The following is a 16188-nucleotide window of genomic DNA, read 5'->3' on the forward strand; positions in this document are numbered from 1 at the left end:
CTGGCCAGGTGCAAATGGGCGGTGCAGCTCCAATCCCCAGTCTCCTTCTTCCCAGTCCCCCCTGGGTGCTCTGCAGGACTGCACCCAGCCCAGAGTGACACCTGTTCCAGGTCACCAGAGCAGGGGCGAGGACACAAGGATCAGGGAGGGGTCTCACGCCTTACCTCGTAGCGGGTCCTGGAGGCTCCTCTTTCAGAATAAGGGCGTCACTTCATCCTGGGGAGGGAGAGAGAAGAGCCCTGTTAGTCTTTCAAGGCAGGATAACCAAAATTCCCCAGCGCATGCCCTCCGTCCTGCTGTGCACGCAAGGGCTCCCTGCCACCTATGGGCCAAGGCGCTGATGCTCCAGGACTGGTGAAGGGGGGTCAAAAATGGATTTGGGCTCATTTAAGTATACGCCAGCCAAAACTGCAAAAAGTTCAGAAAGCAGTAGAAGCTGATGCCAGGGGAAATAGGGTCCTCAGGGCACCCTAACCAAAGAGAGAGCAGTCAGAGCCCACTGCACACATGTCTGCAGAGGCAGAGATAGAAGTCTGGGGGGGGATGGATACAGTGGCTAAACCGAGGGGCCTGGGGACCACAAAATATAGCAGCACCCATTCCTTCACTCTCTTCCACAGGCCCTGGGAATAAAAATGACAGATGCCAAGCTGTTCACTACAGTAAGTGAGAGACAGAGGGGCAAGGGTGGACCAGGGGCCACGACACCAAGAAGCCTCACCTCCCAGGAACAGGCTACGACCTCACCTTCCACCCCGAGGTCCTCCCAAGGAGACACAACAACCCACGCCGGGGGCCCACGCAGGGAAAGGGACACGGTCCAGCAACACAGAGGGACTTCAGCCAACAGGTAATTCAGCCCAGCTTGCCAGGCTCACACCCTCCTGCCCAGAGCTTGAGTTTGGGGAGACAGACTCCTGATATGGATAGAAAACCCAAGGAGCCCTCGGTACCCCACCCTGACTCCCACCCCCACCCCCTGCCCCGGGGCCTCAGAACCCTACCCAAACTCAGGAAGACTTTTCTGTTTATTACGTTTTTTCCTCCCCACTCCCTCATTTGTGGCTTATCAATGATGCAAGAGGAATAACACCAATTTCCTTAGGCTGTGTAATCCCCAAATCAGATTGGGGGGATTGCAAGAGGTGAGGTGACCTTGTACAGGGCTCCCGGAATGCCACCCAAGTCCTGCCGCCCGCCCTCTGTTTCCCAGGACATATTTAGACAGATAATGCTAATTGTACTTGACAAGTCCTCCTAAGGAGGGCTGGGTCTTCTGCCAGCTTCTGCGGCCTTAGCTGGGCTGCCTGGGCAGAAGTGCCTACCCGGGCAAAGCCCACCCTGCCAGGCACAGCGCTCTGGGGGGCGTGGGGCAGTTGGGGAGGCTGCCCCCCCACACACCGGGGCGGGCCTTGTATGCCCACCTGACCCAGAGGGTGAGAGGCTGGGTGTCCGGCAGAGGGCCGAGGGCTGGGCTGACTGAGACAGGGGGCAGTAGAGAGGAAGGGGGAGGCTCATGAGGTGGGAGAATGGAAAGAAGAAGAAGAAGAAGCTGGAGAGGGGAGCTGGGGGACAGAGAGGCCAAGCAGGGCAGGGCTGCAGGGCAGAGGCTGGAGAGCGCAGCCTCTGCTGAGAGGCCCTGGGTAGGCCTGGCTGTCAGAACCTGCCTGTGCGTCCATCCTATGCTCACTGCCTGAGATCTCTCTGGGCGCCCTGGCCAGCCTCCCTTGAACCCCCAAAGCCCCCCAACCCCATAACTCCAGTATCTCCCTTCCACCACCTTTTTCTCCCCTCCCATCCTCCCCTGCAACTGTGCATTTATTAATTCATGAGGCACTAATTAGTTCTTTGTTTAATTTTGTGTTAAACAGACTGACCGGAATGATAACGACTTGCAGTACGGTGTTGCCGTCCCCAACCGCCCCTGTTTTCTGACAACAAGGGAGCGAGGGAGGCCAGAGCGCTGAACCCAAATCCCTCAGCAGTTGCACTTCATTAAGTCAAAATGTGACAAGAAGCTTAGAGAGCAACTTGCAGATCCGATCGCACACAACAATCGCAGGAAACTTTGCGGGAGTTGGCCCGGGGGGAGGAGGGAGGGGGAGGGGCAGGGATGCTGGCCGAGGGGCCAGGACCGAGGTGGTGCCTTTCACGGGCCCCTGGGGCAGGTGCCCTGGCAGACAGGAGCAGGGAGGTTGGCTGGTGCATTCTGGAACCCCAGCGGGAGCCCAAAAAGTTCAGCTTCACCTCTCTTTTCTTCCCCCTGGGCATCTTCTCCTGTCTCTCTCTGCCCACCCCCCTCACTGTCCCTGACCTCTGGTCTGACCTGTGTGAGCTGGTGGCTGGGCACACCCAGGGCCCCGCAGAGGACCAGAAGAGCTGCTGGGGCTCAGGAAGGGCTTCTGCAGGGCCAGGGGATAGACACAGAGCGGGAAAACACAGAGAAGAGCAGGAGTCCATACATTTAGCTAAGAAAGAGAAGTAACATGCTCAGGGACCATGGCCAACGCATCTCTTCTCTGCCAGCTGTCCATCCACCGCCCCTCTGGCCCATCCACCCATCCGACGGTCTTTACCCTAAGTACCCTGACCAGAAAACTGAGGACCGAAACGTTGCCTTCTGTGCTGACGTGCACGGCAAATCAGATGCAGAACCAGGTCCTGGAGCATCCAGACTGGAGGCTGGAGGCAGGCAGCTGAGCTAACCAGGCCAAGAGCGCGGTGACCGGCTCCCTCCTATCCACGTGAAAAAGCCGAAGCTTGGCCCCAGAGGTGTCAAGCCACTAACCCCATTGGCCCATGGCGTGAGTGAGGATGGGTGGGACCGCCGTCAAGCCAGCCCTGCCCCAGTCTGAAGGCAGGGCCCCTGCCCTCCTTTTATACTGGCCCTAATTCCTGCAGATGTGGACGGTGCCTTCTGTGAATGAGAACACGGGAGGGGTGTGAGGAGGAGAACAGAAATGCTCAGAGAAAGTTGCCGATTATGTGCCTCGTGTGCCAAGAGTCTGTTGCCTTCTTCCCATTGGCCACTGTGCCCGCCAGGTGTGGCCCAACCCTTGCTGTGAGAGCCGTCCCTCCGGAGCCTGCCCAGCTGGCCCACCGGCCCTGGGTCGGCCTGGCCTGCCTTCGCCCAGCCAGTGCTGGAGTGCGGTGGTCTCTTCCCGAGCCTGGCAGCCCTGGGCTGGCTTCTGTTAATTTGCTGTCAGGCTGCCTAAGCAAACCAATTAAAACTAATCATTAATTATAAAAGAGAGTGAGAAGAGTAGAAGAGAGAGGAGAAGGTGACAGTCTGAGGTGGGAAGGAGGAAGAGGGAAGTGGGAAGGAGAGGGGAGACCCCGAGGGCCAGCGGGGAGCTGGGGGGGGGGGCGGTGGGCCGGGGCGTGGGACGCTGGAGGCTCAGCCAGGCACAAGCAGGGCTGGGGTGGAAGGAGGGCTGTGTGGAGGCCGGAGCCCGGGTGAGCGGGTGGAGGGAGAGGCCAGGAGAGGAGGGAAGGGGCAGAGGGAAGGGTGAAGAAGCTGCTGTGCCCAGCATACCGGGACCTGAAGAGGCCTCATCCAGCTGCAGTCCCCTCTGGCTGGAGCCACCGACTATCCCGGACTTGGCTTCGCAGTGTCTCGCCCACGGCTCCCCAGCCCCATATTTATGAGGCTCGGCTGATTATGCAGCACCAGGCCAGGCTCCTCGTCCCTGCCGCCCCTACCTGCTCCCCAACCCTCTCAGGCCATGGAGGCTCGGGGCAGCTGTCGGCCGCCCATCTACCCCCCAATGCTGTCCCCTGCCCCCTCCCCCATCCTCACACACACCCTCTCCATGGCCCTTTCACAGGAGCTGAGGCCATGTCAGCCGGCAGCTTGAGGAGGGGGGCAGCACAGACAACAAGGGGCAGTGTCATGGAAACGGGCACTTTCCCCAAGAAATATTCTGTTTGGCCTCCTTCCTGCATTGAGGAGCTGTCAGGAGCCTGAGTGAGAGCCACACCACCCCGGGACCAGGCGTGACAAAACCTATTTTCTGCCTCAAATTTGATTGATTAAAAAACTTTTTAGGAAAACCATGTTAAAAGAGTGAAAGAGAGAGAGAGAGGGAGAGAGAGAGAGAGAAGGGAGGGAGGGAGGGTGGGAGGGAGGAATAGAGGGGGGAAAAGAAAGAATAGAAAGTTCTACCAGGGGAGAAGGGCCAGGGAGAGAAATGCTGCAGGCAGGCAGGGGCTGAGCAGTTACCCCGGCAAACACGCCTGGGGATGTGTGTCAGTGGGACAGCCGCAGCATAACCAGGCAAAACGGAAAGGTCAAAGGAAGACTGAAACTTTTACACAGTGGTTAGCAGGACAAAGAGGGGTCCAAGGGCTCTGCACAATCCAGCAGGTGCCTGTCCCCTCTTAGGGAAAGGGCCCTAACACCCCAAAGCAGGCAGGGGACAGGTGGAGCTGGCCGCCCAGGACCAGGAGTCAGAGCAGGTCTCTGGATTGGCCCCGGGGGTGGAAGGGGGGGGGGGGGGGTCCAAACACAATCTGGGCTGGAATTTGGCCAGAATCCTGAAAAATCTGTACAGGGTCAACAGGGAGAGAGGGTCTAGTAGTCTGGGGGCAGGAAAGGAGTTTTCCCACCTTGTTCTGTCAAGTTCTGGCTCAGGAAATGTGTTTAATAAATACATAAATGAAAAAGCAGGGAAGTACTCAGCTGACTCCCACCAGCCCTGGGGCTTCTCGTTCGCACTCTCTGCCTTAGACATTCCCCACCCAGACCTTCATCCCTTTGCCAGATGCTGCCCTGAAAGGTCCCCATTCCTGGCTTGTCTTCTCTCTTTTTTCTGTCTCAGAAACTGAGACCAGCCCGGCCGGGTCTCGGCCTATGACGGGAGGCCCTGTCTTACCCTGTCTTCTCTCAGGCTTCCAGAAGAGGAGCCAGACTCCCCAACCCATCTGAGACCCCACGGGAGGAAGAAACTCTTCCACTTCCTAGAGGCCCTGCCTGATCACTCAAGGCAGAAGTGCCCGAGACCTTCCTGGTGGGACCCAGCCTCTCCCTAGTAAGAGGGATCCAGGTCAGTGGCTGGGTTTGCTCTCTCCCCCACCCAAGAGCCTTGAAGGTCAAGGCGAGGAGTGATTCTGGCCAGACTGTCAGCAAGAAGGCTTCCTCAGGATGCTGGGAGGAGTGCTCGGCAGTGTCCTATCCAGTCTTTGCCAGCTTGGGGCTCAATGAGGGTAAGGCAGTGCCTCCTTGGACAGACCGTCACATTCTGCCAGATAGATGCACAGAAAGACACCTGCTCTGGGCGTCGCCCAGCCCCTCCACCAGGTAAATCGACCCTAGATCTCTCTTTGGCCCCTGCTCCGTGGTGGCCTTAGGTACTCAGTGAGCGCATACTGTGTACATGGCATGGTGCTAGGCATGAGGAAGAGAAAATGTCCAGCATATGGGGCAAGAGCAGAGTCAGGGAGGTGGGGCTGGAATCTTGCCTCTGTCACTTAACAAGCACGGGATCTGGTAGGGCAGACTGCTTCACCTTTTCCAGGCCTCGGTGTCCTTAATGGAAAAGTAGGAGCAGAAGCCCCCACCTCCAAGGTAGCTGGTTCAGTGAGTCTTTCTGGACTGTCTGCTGTGTGCTGGATACTGTCCTAGGCCTAGAAAGAACTGTGGGAGACCAAAGACAGTCCTCACGGAGCTTCTGCCCTCCTGGCTGTGGCAAAGATTCGCTGAAGGCACTTGAGCACTGTGGTCCCACGCACAGTGAGTGCTCACTGTACCTTCCCTGTCACTAACCTTCAGGGTCCCCACCTTGCAGAAGCTGGGGGGAGATCCGGGTATGTACCCAAAAGAATGGAGAATGGACCCAAATAAACCTGGACACGGATGTTCACAGATGCTCTCTTCACAAGAGCCCAGGGGCGAACAACCACCCCAACGTCCGTCATCGGATGACCAGCCAAACAGGATGAAGCAGAGCCCCGCCGCAGCGTTAGTCAGCCACAGAAAGGAATGAAGTTCTCGTACACACTACAGCACGGAGGCCCCCCGAGAACACGCGAAGTGAGAGAAGCCAGACGCAAAGGTCACACACTGTCCGACTCCACGTACACCGAATGTCCGGAACTGGCAAAGCCACGGGGACAGAGGGCAGGTCAGGGGCTGTCAGGGGCTGTCAGGGGCAGGGCGAAGGGGGCCTGGGGAGTGGCTGCTACCGGGCATGGAGTTCCTTTCCGGGGTGATGAAAAATTTCTGGAACTGGATGTTGGCAAGGGTTGCACAACACCGGGAAGATACTGAATGCTGCTAAAGTGGACAGTTGAAAATGGTGACGATGGAAAATTTTAGGTGACGTGCATGTTACCACAACGAGGTAAAATAAGAAAGCCGAAGACACGGCGGCAGAAGCAGCCCCAGCAGCTCGAGAAAGGGGAGAGACATTCCCCACGTGGCGGCTCAGATAGGTGTTAGACGAGCCAAGCAAGGGGGCGGGAAGGGGCATCATGACAATTTCAGCTGTGCTCTTCGACATCGGCCTGCACCACGGCCCAAGGAAGTGCTAGGCCTCTGCGAGACGTGCTGCGTGACCGCTGAGGGAAAAAAGATGCTGTGGGAAGGCGAGGGTTGGCTCCAGGGACGGGCCTCCCCGCAGCCTACGTCACTCAAGAGCCTAGGATTCCGCGTCCCCGGTGCTACCATTCCCCTGCGCACACGCAGCGCATCCCGTCTGGTGCGGGGATCCCAACGCGCACGGCCCCGGCCATCCGTCTCTGCCAGGCTCCCCTGGTAACTTTTGCTGCTGCTCAGCGGCTTGGTGCGACAAGCTGTCCTCCGGGCGGGGAAGGAGGGGTCTGGATCAAGGACTTCCCCACCCACAGGGCTCTGGGGCCCCCTCAAAGTACGGGGTTCCACCTGGCAGGGAAAGCCTAGGATACCGAGAGAGCCAGGCCCGGGGGGCAGCCCCCCAAGCCCTCTCCCCGCCCTCCTGCCCGCATCCTGAATGCGTGTGCACACAGAAACCCCTGCCTTGGCCCGGGAACTGTCAGGAGATCAACAAACAAAAGCTGCTTCTTGACAGGGAGTCATTTATATTTTAGCTTCGTTCCATTATCCTAACGAATCCTTCATCAGCAGATGCAATATTAACAGCAGAAAATCAGCTCATTACATCCGGGGGGAGTTCATCAAGACGGCAATCATGTATGCAGCTCCCCAAGCCTGCAAGCGGCCAGTGTGGCTGTTATTTATTTATTTTGTTAGTTATTTATTTAATTTTGGGGGTTCTTTCCACATAATTGCGCCGCATCTCAGATCTTTAATAAATAATTTGTAGGTCCTGAACTGCAGACAGCTTTGCTCTCTGCTATGAGAGCCTGCATTAGCCAAAATATTTACCAATATTTAGAAGTCATTAGAATTGGGAGGGAAGTGGGGAGGGGTACTGTGTTCTTCCACAAACAGCCTGGTTTGGGGCTAAGGTGCTCAGTCCTCACTCCGGTCCTCTGACCCCATCTCTTGGTCTGAGAGGAGCCGTTCTGGATGGGATGCTGCCACAGGGCAGGCCCGAGTCACTTGCATGGGCTCACTTGGTTTGAGCAGGGGGTTTCCTGGGAGCTCTTAGACACACAGGGCACAGATGTACCAAGGACTGTTCACAGCTAATGGGGCTGGCTGCTGGAAAGGCCCTCCTTGGGGCAGGGGCGGGCACCTTCGCATGGCATGGGGCAGCACCCTGCAGGGGATGCCACTCCCTGGGTCCTCCCAGTGCTGGGGAGCTCAGCGTGGGAAGCCTGACCTCTTCCTCTCGGCTTTCCAAGGCTATGCCTTCAACATCAAAGGACAGGAAAGTTCAGCGGGTCCAGAAGGCAGACTTGTCCCATTTTACAGATGCGAAAACAGCTTCAACCAACTTAATTAAGCTCTCTTCCCAAGGCAGCACCACTAGGCAAAGGCACAGAACCAGGGTTCAGACTCAGAAGGGGCTCTACTGTGCCTCCATTGTTTCTGCTGGCCCCGAGGCTTCCAACAACACAGGGTGGCCTTCCAAAGGCTCCTGGCTCCAACCCACAAGGCCGAAGTGGCCACTGGACCTGACGGGCACCCCCCCCCCCCACCACCCCTAGGCTGGCCATGCTTTCACAGGTTTTTCCCAGCGGGGGCTGGATTTCTGCCCAGCCAGGAATGTGCTCCCAGGATGTCAATTCTAATCTCCCCAGCGCTCTGACAGAATTAAGCTCCAGTTTGTCCGACAACATCCCAAAGTTTCAGAAATCCAGGGCAGACTCTCTAATCAGGCTGGAGGACAAAGGTCTGGCCTGACCCTGTCACTTCCATTTACTCCTCCTGTCTGTCTCCCGGCTGCGGCCTTTCCACAGCTTCCTCCACCCTCTGCCCTTCCCTGGCCAGCTCAGCCCCCACCCTCTCCTCTGAGCTCCCCTGTTTCTCCGCCCAGCATTTCCCCTCTCCTGGCAGTTGGGCTAATCCTGGGGCTCCACTATCTAAAGCCGAGGAATTCCTAGGAGACTGACCTGCCATGGCACTAGGCCTGGCTGGCCTCACCTTGGCTAGGGCTCCCTGCAGGTCACTGCCTCTTGAGAGCACACAGGCTCGGCTCTGTCTCGGCTCCAGGGAAAGGGTGCTTAGGGAAGGGTGGTTCTCAAACTCTGCTTACCCTTGCCTCGGGTCAGCCTGACTTTGGGTTCCCTGTAACTGCTCCCTGTAACCGAAGCATTCTCTGGCCTCACCGAGCCCCTGCGCTGTTTGAGAGGTCAGCTCATGGGCCCTGGAAGCCTTGGCCCTTTAGCCATGTTTGGGGACAGTCATGTGGGCAGAGATGTCCCCGCCTCAACCAACCCCCTGAGGCACCAAGAGGGACACTGGGTAGAGGAAAGTAGCAGCAGCAGCCCTGGACTGGGATAAGCAGGGCCCATGGTAACTACCCTGAGCCCCTGGCTCTGCCAGGCTGTGGTGCCATTAGAAAGGGGTGAGGGGCCCAGGAGCTAGGGAGCGATAGCCAGGCAGAGGACAGCCCGCAGGAAGCCGGGGAAACAGAGGTGCCTCCTTTTCCACTACACACAGCACCCAACTCACTCCCCTTCCCCATGGCTCTCATTGGGACCCAGAGAGGTGGTACCTGCCTCGGTTTCTGGAAGAAGTCGGAAGAGGCACAAGCTTCATAGCACACGCAAAGAGGCGCTGTGAGGAGCACAGCTTAAACTCGGTCTGCTCACATTGAAAGGTTTGCAGGGAGCTGAGGGCAAAGGGGGGAGCAGGGACAGTCAAGAGGAATACCGGGTGCTGTTGCCCTTGAACCTGCGCACTGGCCAGAAAGCCAGATCAGGTGAGGGGCTCTCCAAAAGAAAGGGGCAAGAAGAAACATATGGGGTGCAGAGAGAAGGCTTGAGGAGGAAGAGACAGAAACGGTAATGTTGTTCTGCTCTTTTACTGACCCTCCAGAAGGTACAGAAATCTAGAGTGGCCAGGATAGGGGGCTCCCCCAGAGCCACCCAACTGGCAGATAGCTTGGAAAGTCCTGGAATGTCACAGTAGGCGGGGCCTGCCAAAGGGCCTCCAGCTTCCTCCTGTGACCTGGGCAGAGACTTGACCCTGGGCGTGGAGTCACAAGCCCTCCCCTCCCCTGATGCCTCAGCCACACTTTGCTTTACGGAGGGGGGATCCCCTTTCTCAGAGTTGCAACTCCCCATGCCTGATGGTCTCTCCTGCCTTCTGCCAAACGTGGCCCCTCCCGAGGGTGGCCCTGCATTCGCCAGCTCAGCCAGCGGGGTGGCCTGGAAGATTCACCTGGAGACTGAGGTGGGCTGGGACGGCAGAGGGACAGGAGGAGCAGATAAAAGCAGCCAAGGGTAACGAAAGGTCTCTTTCACCAGCCCTTTCCCTGGAAGATGAAGATATTTGCTGTGTTTTTTTGCCGAAAACCAGAATAATCTACAAAGGCCACCAGTGGAGAATGGAAGAACGCCTGCCTGTTAGCACTTTCCAGAAAGCCCCTGGGGCTCCCACTGCACCCATCACCACTCCCAACTCCTGCAACTCCACATCCCCCCAAACTTCCAAGTTTGCTTCTCTGCCCTTCCGCCTGCCTTGCCTTTTCTCCCTTGCTGTGCTGGGTGTTGGTGAGATGTTGGGTTTTTTCTTTTTTGCAATTTATCAGCAGATTGTGTGGAGCTGAGTGGTGTGAGCCTCACCCTGCTAAATAAAGCTTTGGTATTTCTGATAAAGCCATCAAATTCCTTATCACACTGACACAAAGTGCATTTAAAGAGACAGACACCCTGTCCCTCCCGCCCCACCAGCCCCTGCCCCCTCCACTCAGTTCAGATTTCCAGCTGCTCAGGCTCTTCGGGATCAGACACCAAATACAGCTCCTGAGGATGTGGAGGGGGGCAGGGGGAGAGGGGACAGGGTGGAAGCCAAGGGGCCAGCTGCCCTCTCCAACTCCCACCCACCCACCCATGTTGGAGCTGCCGGCACCCAGACCAGGGACCCTGGTCCACAGGGAGTGGCATGTACTTCCTGCCCCAATTCTGGAAGCAGAAGGAAGCTATCAATAGAAACGTCCTACAACAGGGGATGTCCTCCTAAACAGAACAATCCTGTGTTAGGACAACAGCCGGCAGCTAGAGGAAGAGCTCCTGGTGAGCTGCCGGACCCGGCAAGGCAGCTCAGTTGCTGTGAACGTGTCCAGTCACCTCGGGCACAGCAGTTCCAAAGGGGGTGCCCTGGCCGTGGCAGTACTAAAGGGGATGCCCTGGCTGCACCAAAACAGGGTGCCCCAGCCGTGGCACTGTCCAAGGGGGGGTGCCCTGGGAGTACCAAAGTGGGGTGCCCTGGCTGCCGCACTGCCAAAGAGGGGTGCTCCAGCCACAGCAGGACCGAAGCAGGGTGCCCCGGCCACAGCACTGCCAAAGGCGGAGTGCCCTGATCATGGCACTGCCAAAGGTGGGGTGTTCCAGCTGCAGCAGTACCGATGGGGGGGTGCCTTGGCTGTGACACTGCCAAAGGGGGGTGCCCTGGCCACGGCAATGACAAAGGGGGGTGGCCCAGCCATAGCAGTGATAAAGTGAGGTGTCCCGGCCATGGCATTGACAAAGTGCAGTAAAAGGAAGACCGAGAGGGGCCACTGGGGCCCACTCAACACGGGGCTGACCGGTGTTCACGTCAGGCTTGACTCCTCACACAGCCCCATGAGGCGGGTGGACGGATGAGGAAACCGAGGGTGGCCCAAGGCCACAAAGCCGGTGGCAGGCCCCAGTGGGGGCTCCAGCCCAGGCTGGCCAACAGCTCTGCAGAATGAAAGACCCTCTTCCCCTAATTGATTTGCCAAGCTCACGTCCACCTCCTCATTTATGATCCCACAAAGACGGGCCTTCCTGTGTCCCAGGGCCCCCTCCCACCTCCCTGGCCCTAGCTCGGCAGCCCAGGCCCTGCGCCCACACACAGCCTGTTGGTTGAGGAATCAAATTTATTATTTTTAATTATTTTGATTTATCAAAGCAGCAGCTACAATCATATTAAACCAACTTGGCTTCTTGGCATTTAACAGATACAGCTGCTGCAGGACTCCCTCAGACTCCATAAAACACCGGGCCTGTCCACAGGCTCCCCAAGAAGGGCACCCAAGGCCCCTTCTCCAAGAACCTCAAACTTGAGGACCACCAGGCACCCCCACCTGCCTTGCAGAAGCACATGCTGACAAAGGTGCTGAGGGCCAGAGACGAAAAGGAACAAGTTGGGCAGAGCTGCCAGGTCCTTTGGGAAAGGATCACTTCCAGCCCCCAGTCCGGGAGGCCCTTGCAGCGTCCTGAACCCCTGGGGAGGAGGCAGTAGACCCAGCACATGCCCCCTGAGCTGGCATTCGTGCGGCCTGTCCTAGCCCAGGCCTGTGTCTGGGCACTCAACAGAGATAAGCCAAATTACCCCTCAGACCTTGCCCATGGGAGGAACAACAGCCTCCTTTTTGCAAGGGAAGAAATCCTGCCCAAGATGTGCAGCTCATAAAAAGAGCCAGGCCAGAGTGCAAACTGATCCATTTGAATGAAAAGCCCTGGTTCTTTCTACCATACCTCCCTGCCTTCCCCTCAGACCCAGGAGCAGGGCTCCTGCCCAAGCGCCGTGGCTAGTGGAGGAAGGTGGCGAAAGTGAAAGAACCCTGAAGTTCAAGGTGATGGCCCAAGGCTGCGCACACCGAACATTCAGAATCTGGGTGCTTGAGAGAAGGGGTCCCCGAGAAGCAGCACTGTGGGGCAGGCAACACCAACCCGACAGCCTTCCACCGGATGCTGGGGCCCACCGCAGGGCACAAGGAGAGGCTGGCCTGCCTTTCGGGTGGGGTGGGGGGAGTTGCACAGGTGAGCGGCTTCACAGCTCAACCAGGGAGCTGGCCACGCCCTCGGGGCCAGCCCAGTCCCTAGGGAGCCCAGGAGCCCAGGGCATTGCATGGCAAGGACCAGCAGGGTGTGGGAACAGGGAAAGTGGGCACTTCACTGTTCTGAGCAAAACCCACCAGGAGCGTGGGTGGGCCTGGAACAGACCCCTCTGGTTCAGGGGCCCACAGAACCCACGGGAGTCAGCTCCCTGCAAGTCTTGTGAACATGGGCAGGGCTTTCTCGGTGGGGTGAGAGGAGGCAGCAGTGCTGAGAGAGTCTCAAACCCCGTCCTCTGATTTCATACTCGGAAATTCTAGTCAGCTGCCATCAAACCAGGAGCCAGACCTCACTGGTCCCCACGGCCCAGAAGCCCTGCAGCCTTGTGTGAAGAGCACGGCCATGGCTACAAGTTCTGAACCCTGATGGCACCAGTGGGCACCTTATCCGGCCCCTCTGAGGTCAAGTTTCCTTTTCTATCAAATGCATGCACTGATCGTGCCTATCTCAGAGGGCAGTGGTGAGGACTCAGGCAGACAATGAGTACCGAACTTAGCCAAGTGTCTGCACATTTCCTATGTGCAAAAAGTGGTGGCAGTCATCGTTGTCGCCGTCTTCATCATCACCTGAACACCTAACCAGGATAAGGCACAAAATCATCATCATCACCCAAACATTTAAGCAGGGCAGAGCACAAGCGATTGTGGCTTTAGGTCCAGAGAGGGCAGGGAGGCTGGGGAGCAAATCAGATGTTGCTGACCGGCCTCACTGCTGTGCTCCTCAAAGAGTCCGGGGAGCTCTGAAATGTCTAGAGGAGGCTGTCCCCTGGTGCCTGCCCAGCACACTGGCATGAACAGCCCACAAGGACTTAGAGCTGAAGGTAGGAGGGGGAAACCAGGATGAGTTTTGGCAGTCGTATTTGCCTATCAAAAACTCACTCATTCACTCAGCTTTCCTGGGGGACTCATGCCCTAATATGGGCCCAGCAGCTTTCTGGGTTATTTCGAGTGCTTGTGATAATGACTCCAGGCTTTGCTTCTACTGCCCTCAGAAAACTTTCCATGTGGGGACAGGGAGGATGGCAGGGACAGGGAAGCCCAAGGTCAGAGAGCACGAAGAAAGGGGGTGCAGAAGAGTAAGCCAAGGGGGAAGGAAGAGCAGGAGGCTGGAGGAGTGGGCTGACCCCGAGGTCAAGGTGGTGGTGGCGGGAACAGAGAGCTGGGCAAAGCAAGCTGAGAGCCCCCAAGACACAGGTGGGCACTGAAACAGTCCCCTTGCCCACTACTCCCTGCCCTCGGGAAATGCACCCAGGACAGCAGTCAGGATGGCACCCTGCCTCCTCACCCACATCTCTGGTTGGGGTCCCTTTAGCACAGGGGCCAAGCTGGGCTCCTGGGCAACCTCTTGGTGCCTTGGGGCCCCTGGGCTCCTGGACTGATTTACATATTAATGATCTTCTGCCCAAGCTTGGCCCATGGACTCCAGACCGCACAGGGTTAACTCAGACAGAGGGGCTGCTCTGCCTTCACTCTACCTCAATTTCTACTGCACCCATCACCTACCTCCCCCACCCCCTGATCTTAGGAAAAAAACCCATCAAAATAACTATTTTATGTCTCCAAATATGCAGATCATTTTCTTTAATGAAAGATGCTTGACGTCTCCGATCCAATTAATATGCAAATGCAGGAGAGGATTTATTTGTGACATTCTGTCTGGGTGAGAGAAAACAAAAAAGGCCTGTTAACCAAAACACTAATTGCTGTGACTGATTGTCACATATCATCATTTTCATAGGATCTCCTCCATTCCCAGCTCTCAGGGAGCTCGAAACCAGGACTCCTCCACACAGGCACCCAGGAGAAGAAGGGCAGACCAGCCACCTGTCTGTGTGGCCCCTCCCCACCAGGCCTATGTCAGGGGCCAACGGAGGGCGGATGCTCTGCCTGCTTCTGTTCCCACGGGGCGGCCACTGACCCTGACCTTCTACGGGACTTTGCCAGTGGCTCTCCCTTCCTATGCTGCACTTCATTCAGGCGCCGGCCCGCAAACCAGGGAGAGGGAGGCTCGGTGTCTGCTGGGTCTGACAGGCTGGGGGAGGCCTCAGGCAGCACGTCTTCCTGCCTCACTCCCGGCCGGTGCTTTTCGGCCGTCTGTGCCCCCCTACTAGGAAGTGTTCAGAGGAAGGAGAGGGAACCTCTTTGGGTCCTCTCGGTGACCACCCCCCACTCTCTTCCCCTGATTCTCCAGCTGTACCTCTCACAGCACTTGTTCAGAGAAGCCACCTGGGGAAACTGAGGTATGGCGTCCTCCCCTTGGATGACACAGGGAGTCTATGGGAATGTGTGAGGATGCCTGGGCACCATGCGGGCTAGGCAGACACCTGCATGTCAGCGCCCACCCCGTGACTGTGCTGAAGGGCGTGGGTTAGCTGCCACAGTCCGGGCACCCCTGAGCTGCTTAGATCCCTCAGTAGAACCACAGGGCTTCCTATTCCTTGAGGGGGAATGGGGAAGGGCATCCTTATTCCAAAGGCCAAGAGGAAACTGGAAAAGACAGTTTTTTGCTCAAGATACCAGGTGAAGGACAAGAGGGTTCCAGGTGTGTCGCAGTTTCAAACTCAAGGCCAAGAGGGAGAAGGAGAGTCACAAAAGCACTCTTCTTTCCCACACGAGGGGCCAGCGGACAAGAGGGTACAGCCTTGGAGCTCGGGAGCTTGGAAAGCTGGTCTCTTACCATTTGGGCTCAAACATTCTGGACACTCAGAAGGCCTCTACCACCTTCCTGCCTCCTCCCTAGAATTCCCTCGAGTCCCCAAGGACATTTAAAACGGGGGTTGGGGAGCCAGTGTGGGCAAGGCCAAAGAGCCACAAGGGTCCCTAAGCGCTGCCGTAGGTGCTGGGCATAGCTGAGGGCATGGTGGGGGACTCTGTCTGCATCTTGCTGGGCAAATCCCACTGAGGGTCAGTGAAGCAACAGCCACCTAGTGGCACCCGCACAGATCTGCCCAGGGCTCTGAGGTTGTCCCCAGCGGGACCGTGGTGGTGGGGGTGGTAGGGAGGTGGCTCCATCCCAGTTGACTCCCATCTCAGACGGCCCCCTCTCCTGCCCTGGCCCAGCTGCCTGCCTCTGGCAACTCCAACAGGGGCCTCCAGGAAGAGCTGGCGCCAGGGCCGCACAGGGCAGACACTCTCCCCCCAAAAGGCCTGCCCCCGCACCCCAGGAACAGGCTCAACAGGATGCCGTGCGGGGGAGCTTGGAAGCCTTCCGGGAAGAGCGCAGCCCTGGCACCAGTCCCGCGGGGAAGGAGGTGAGCTGGGTCTGCCACTCTGTCTGCCGCTCACCTGACTCGCGCCCACGGCGGCTGAGCACCAATGGGGTGTGCGTGGGCGCAGACGGGAGGCGCGCATCATGGCGCCAGGAGCCAAAGGGGGAAGGGCAGGCGGCTAGGGAGTGGCAGCAGGTTGGACAGTGCTCTGACTGGAAGCCCCAGGTGGGAAGGCCCCACCTGCCAGTGCAGCAGGAGAGGAAGGGTCTTCCGGAACACTGGGCCTGGCTTTCCCCCGAAGTGCCCACTTTCCCCTTGGCCTGTTCTCCACTAAGGCCTCGGTGAGAGCGGACAGGCCTTGTTCCTACTTTGCATGTGTCTACCCTGCAGGGGCTCCCAGTCACGGCCTATAGGGCACTGGGCTACGGGGAACATCTATACGGTCTCACGGTGCCATGACTTAGAGTCCCTTTAAAACCAACCCATCCGTCCAGTAAACCTTCCCATAAAACAAAGGAGTCCGTGGCCGTAGCTCTGAGCAGTATGCTACGGCCAGGTGCCCGCCCCTA

General features: G+C 57.8%; 1 protein-coding gene across 1 annotated transcript in view; it reads right to left on the bottom strand.

The window, feature by feature from the left end:
* CASZ1 (castor zinc finger 1) overlaps window positions 1–16188 on the bottom strand; it is a 147649-nt gene that overhangs the window by 66499 nt on the left and 64962 nt on the right. Inside the window, exon 3 of the mRNA XM_048221979.2 lies at window positions 165–216. The gene's annotated coding sequence lies outside the window, so the exon portion shown is untranslated. The remainder of the gene's footprint in view (window positions 1–164; window positions 217–16188) is intronic.

Source organism: Ursus arctos, unplaced genomic scaffold, assembly GCF_023065955.2.
Source record: "Ursus arctos isolate Adak ecotype North America unplaced genomic scaffold, UrsArc2.0 scaffold_32, whole genome shotgun sequence".
In the NCBI taxonomy this organism is placed as follows: domain Eukaryota; kingdom Metazoa; phylum Chordata; class Mammalia; order Carnivora; family Ursidae; genus Ursus; species Ursus arctos.